Source organism: Salvelinus namaycush, chromosome 31 (assembly GCF_016432855.1).
Source record: "Salvelinus namaycush isolate Seneca chromosome 31, SaNama_1.0, whole genome shotgun sequence".
Taxonomy (NCBI): domain Eukaryota; kingdom Metazoa; phylum Chordata; class Actinopteri; order Salmoniformes; family Salmonidae; genus Salvelinus; species Salvelinus namaycush.
In genome coordinates this window covers 15244332-15250331 of record NC_052337.1, presented here as the reverse complement: position 1 = coordinate 15250331, position 6000 = coordinate 15244332, and positions in this window count along the sequence as shown.

Here is a 6000-nt window from a genome sequence, read left to right as displayed (position 1 = left end):
CAAGGCCGAGTATAGCCCACAAAGATTTCCGCCACGCACAAACCAAGGCAGGAAGATCACGTCAGTGACTCAACCCACTCAAGTGACGCACCCCTCCTAGGGACGGCATGAAAGAGCACCAGTAAGCTTTCCATTCACCTTCACACTCCTGGGCCAGACTACACTCAATCATATGACCTACTGAGGAGATGAGTCTTCACTAAAGACTTAATGGTTGAGACCGAGTCTGCGTCTCTCACATGGGTAGGCAAACCATTCCATAAAAATTGAGATCTATAGGAGAAAGCCCTGCCTCCAGCTGTTTGCTTAGAAATTCTAGGGACAATTAGGAGGCCTGTGTCTTGTGACCGTAGCGTACGTGTATGTACGGCAGGACCAACTCGGAAAGATAGGTAGGAGCAAGCCCATGTAACGCTTTGTAGGTTAACAGGAAAACCTTGAAATCAGCCCTTGTCTTAACAGGAAGCCAGTGTAGGGAAGCTAGCACTGGAGTAATATGATACAATTTTGGGGTTCTAGTCAGGATTCTAGCAGCCGTATTTAGCACTAACTGAAGTTTATTTAGTGCTTTATCCGGGTAGCCGGAAAGTAGAGCATTGCAGTAGTCTAACCTAGAAGTAACAAAAGCATGGATTCATTTTCCTGCATCATTTTTGGACAGAAAATTTCTGATTTTTGCAATGTTACGTAGATGGAAAAAAGCTGTCCTTGAAACAGTCTTGATATGTTCGTCAAAAGAGAGATCAGGGTCCAGAGTAACGCCGAGGTCCTTCACAGTTTTATTTGAGACGACTTTACAACCATCAAGATTAATTGTCAGATTCAACAGAAGATCTCTTTGTTTCTTGGGACCTAGAACAAGCATCTCTGTTTTGTCCGTGTTTAAAAGTAGAAAGTTTTCAGCCATCCACTTCCTTATGTCTGAAACACAGGCTTCTAGCGAGGGCAATTTTGGGGCTTCACCATGTTTCATTGAAAACACTGAACACAACGCTAATCTGACTGTCTATGACTGGTCTGACTGAACCCTACACTGACTCTGTCTATGACTGGTCTGACTGAACCTTACACTGACTCTGTCTATGACTGGTCTGAGTGGTGGAACTGTGCCTCATTCTATATCTAGATGACTCATGCCATTGTGATGGAAAATTGTATCATGTGAAGAGACAGCCTTGAAAATGTTCATCTTGTCTTTCGTGTCACAAATAATCCTTAGTTCCTGCCTGTGCTTGGTAAAGATATGAATGGGGGCGACATGCCCCTCTCCTTAGGACCATCTGGCAGAACGCACAGAATATGTTCTATAAGTTAAGATAGGAGACAGTGCCAGACACATGCCGGAACCAACCCTATGTAACTTGTCTGTGTAAGCAGTACATAAGAGATCTAACAGGACTGCCCCGAGAGAGCTCCTGACAGATGTGTACTCCAGTTAGCTGTTAATAAACAATAATTCATTTAAGATTGACTTCAGATGTCCCTGTTGGTAATTTCCATGATGTGTAGAATTTCCACCACAATTTGGCGTCACAAACTGGATGATTGATTCTGCCTGCGGAGCTTTCAAGTGGGGGTCTGCGAGAAAAACCGGTGGCACATTGTAATGGCTTTCGTCGGTAGAAGGAGAGGAGGACCAAAGCGCAGCGTGCTGCGTATCCATAATTTATTTGAATACTTCTCAATATGAACAAAAACAATAAACAGACGAAAACCCAACGAAGCTACAGTCCCGAACTAGAGAACACAAAAACAGATGAACGCAAGAACAGGAACAATCACCCACAAACCAACAGTGAAAACAGGCTACCTTAATATGGTTCCCAATCAGAGACAATGTAAAACACCTGCCTCTGATTGAGAACCATATCAGGCCAATAAGACAAACCTATAAAAGAAACACATAACATAGACTACACCCACCCAGCTCACGTCCTGACCAACTAAACAAAGACTAAACAAAGGAAATAAGGTCAGGAACGTGACACACATTTTATGAAGCGTGAGGGAAATTCCTTTCTGACTCAAAGACGACGAGGACCCGCCCACACCAGACCCTTACCGTGAGCTGCCAATGAGGAGACACATCATCCGCAAACAATTGAGGGACACGGCAACTGAATTTCAGTAATCCAATTTAAATGAATCTGTATAAAAAAATGTATAATAAAACCAATAAAATTGAACAATAAAAAGGTACACAGTCTTATGAGAAGGCTATTTACTAGTCTTACGTGAGAAGACTAGAGTGAGGGCGTAATGGTACCATGGAAAGCCCCGCTGACAGCTGTCTAGGCATTTATAAGAGAAGTGTCTATGTGGTCTGCAACCACTAGTAATAGCACAAGGTGTTTTTGAGCATAGGGTGTTATTGTATATGTATAGGAAGTAGCGGCAAAAGAACCGTTGAAAATACATATAGTGGATAGGAAGTAACGACAAAAGAATCGTTGACGATGCAAATGGAGAAATAAGGGAGATTACTGAGTGTGTTTGGGAATAGTACTAAGTGAATGTGGATGTGAAAGTTGTGTGAGTGTGGAAAAGACGTGTTAAGCTGATTGAAATTTGGATATAAGCTGATTGAAATTTGGATAACAAGATTGAAATTTGGATAGTGTGAGGATTAAAATTTTGAAATTAACCTTATTGAAACTTAGATAATAGCATATCATTACTATTAAGCATTGAGTGAATGAGAGCTGTCAGGGGACTATCTCTGGTGTGTCTGTATGATCTATAACATTATCTATGGTTCTGTCCACCACTGCCTGTTGGATCTACAGGTAGGGGATAACATGTCTAAGGGTCTCATTCGAGTGTAACATTTCTCAGAGGATAACAAGTCTGAATAGTAATGAGGATAACATGTGTCATTAGAGGATAACATGTCTCATTAGTAATGAGGATAACATGTCTCAGAGGATAATATGTCTCATTACAGATAACGAGGACAACATGTCTCATCAGTGGCGTTTGATGCTATAGCGTTATTATGTATGTGGTGATATGAAAGGAGAAAGTACTATTCCCGAATTTGCTGTTACTAGAGAACACTAGTGTAAATATTTAAACCCCTGCATGAATAGAACACAAGTGTAAAGGAGGTATAATGGGTTACTAGAGATAAAGTAACATATGAAGAGCATAACGGGCTACTAGAGATTTGATGAAGTAACAATAAAAAATGTAAAAATGATATACAACTTGCACACCCACACGTAGACGTACGTAAGTGGGGTTGAAAAGTATTAAGAGAAATGAATAGTATAATGGGTTACTAGATTTGATAAAGTAACAATGTATGAATGTATAATGGGTTAATAGAGTTTAACTTGCTAGGTAGAGAGTTATTATGGACAGAGCATGCCATCTACAGGGGACTGTTAGACAGGCTGCTTATCATTACGCACACCTGTCACCATCGTTATGTGCATCAGCGCTTCATCTGACTCACCTGGACTCCATCACATTATTAATTACCTCCCCTATATCTGTCAGTTTATTTCCCGAGTCATTATTCGTGTCGTTATGTATCCCTGTGTCCTGTACTAAAACTGATATTTCTTATTCGTTTTGGAAGTTACAAGCCTGAAACCTTGAACATAGACGACTGTTACGCACGCCTCTAAAAAGAGGGAACGCAACTCCCTGCTGCAACTCAACTCTCCGTGAAGCGAAAGAGGTATGGACCGTAGGTGCGAGAAAGGACGACAAAGGCAGAATTTACCGTTTACTAGGATTTATTTCCTTAAACGGTAATATGGGGAAAAGGGGCTGGACGGAACCAAAGCAAAGAAAGTAAATATCAAAGCTCCCCCTCTCCTATCTAACCTGCCTACCCACTACTTACCTAACTTAGCACCACCTGGTGCCCTAACCAAAATACAGGGGGTGTTCTGCCCAGGTCTTACCTAGTGTGCCTAGACATTGAATATACTACGGGTATATGTATGCCCTCGGGCCTCTTGCCTAAGCACTCCCTAAGTGCCTTCCCCTTCCCCCCTGGGAACAAATGAAACAGAATAATTATTAACAATTTCACAAACACTTTACAACAAAACTGAGTAAACTAACTCAGGCCACTAAAGAAGCTTTGACAAAGCAACAAACACAGAACTCTTTCTAATGATTTCTCCAAAACATTCAATCTCCCTCTAACCTCCAATCATTTCTCTCCTCTCTCTCTAATCTCTCTCCTAAATATTCAATCTCCCTCTAATCTCTCTCCTGATCTCATCTCTTTTCTTCTGAACAGAACACTGGCTTTTATATCTTCAGGTGGCAATGGTGATTAGAGTCAGCTGCTTCTTGACGAGGGGGCGGGGTCAGCTCCAATCATCAATTAGCCTGGGGTCGACCAATCATCTGGTTGGGGAGTACTTCAGGAAGCCATCTCCTGAAACACACACTCAAATACCAACTAAAACACAGAAACTGGGGAACGTAACACGCCCACCACAAAAATTGCAAACATACAGTTTGTAATAACAAAACCCAACGCTTCCCCAGTTAGTAAACCCGTGATAGAGCGTCAGCAACCACATTCGCTGAGCCCTTCACATAGGCTATCTGTACATTATATCTTTGTACAATCAGAGCCCACCGCATAAGGCGGCGGTTCTGATTGTACATTTGCTTCAAGAACACTAAAGGATTATGGTCCGTGAAGACCATTACAGGCAAGGCACTGGATCCCACATATACTTCAAAGAACTGTAAGGCTAGCAATAAAGCTAGCGTCTCTTGTTCAATTGTGGAGTACCTTGACTGACACGAGTTGAACTTACGGGAGAAGAAACTGACGGGCCGATCCACTCCGTCTTCATCTTCCTGTAAGAGAACCGCACCCACCCCCACTATACTAGCGTCAACCTCCAACTTAAAAGGTTTGTCAAAGTTGGGGGCGGCAAGAACTGGGGCACTACAAAGTAGCGCTTTAGCGGACTCAAAAGCATGGTTACAGTCCTTGGACCACCTAAATGGTACCTTGGGACTAAGCAGAGATGAAAGGGGAGCTACTACCGTCGAGAAATTCTTACAGAATGTACGATAGTACCCTACCATCCCTAGGAATCTGTGCAACTGGCGTCGAGTCGTGGGAGCAGGAAAAGCAACAATTGCCTCCACCTTGCCAGATACTGGGCGCACTTGACCTTGTCCCACTTGTTTCCCTAAGTAAGTCACCGTAGCCTTCCCAAATTCACACTTGGCCAAATTGAGGGTTAAAGAAGCATTCTCTAACCGCTGAAACACACTTTTCAAAGTGGAGAGATGATCAGACCAAGTAGACGAATGTATCACCACATCATCAAGGTATGCAGTACAATTTGGCACATCTGCAAACACAATGTTAACTAGACGCTGAAATGTAGCAGGTGCATTACACATGCCAAAGGGCATCACAGTGTATTGTACAAAGTTATCAGGCGTAACAAAAGCCGATATGTCAGAAGCTCGAGAGGTCAGAGGCACCTGCCAATAACCTTTTAACCTCTAACGCCTCCCTAACCCGGATCCGGGATCCCCCCCAACACAAAAGCTGACTAGCATAGCCTAGCCTAAAGTTACAGGGATATCATAAAATAAAATGTTCATGAAATCACAAGTCCAAGACACCAAATGAAAGATACAGATCTTGTGATTCAAGCCATCATCTCTGATTTGTAAAATGTTTTACAGGGAAGACACAATATGTAAATCTATTAGCTAACCACTGTTAGCAAAAGACAACAATTTTCTTACTCCACCATTTTCTTACTGCATCAGTAGCTATCACCAATTCGGCCAAATAAAGATATTGATAGCCACTAACCAAGAAAAAACCTCATCAGATGACAGTCTGATAACATATTTATTGTATAGGATAGGTTTTGTTAGAAAAATGTGCATATTTCAGGTATAAATCATAGTTTACAATTGCACCCACCATCACAACTCGACTAGAAAAAATACACAGAGCAACGTGTATTACCTAATTACTAATCATAAAACATTTCT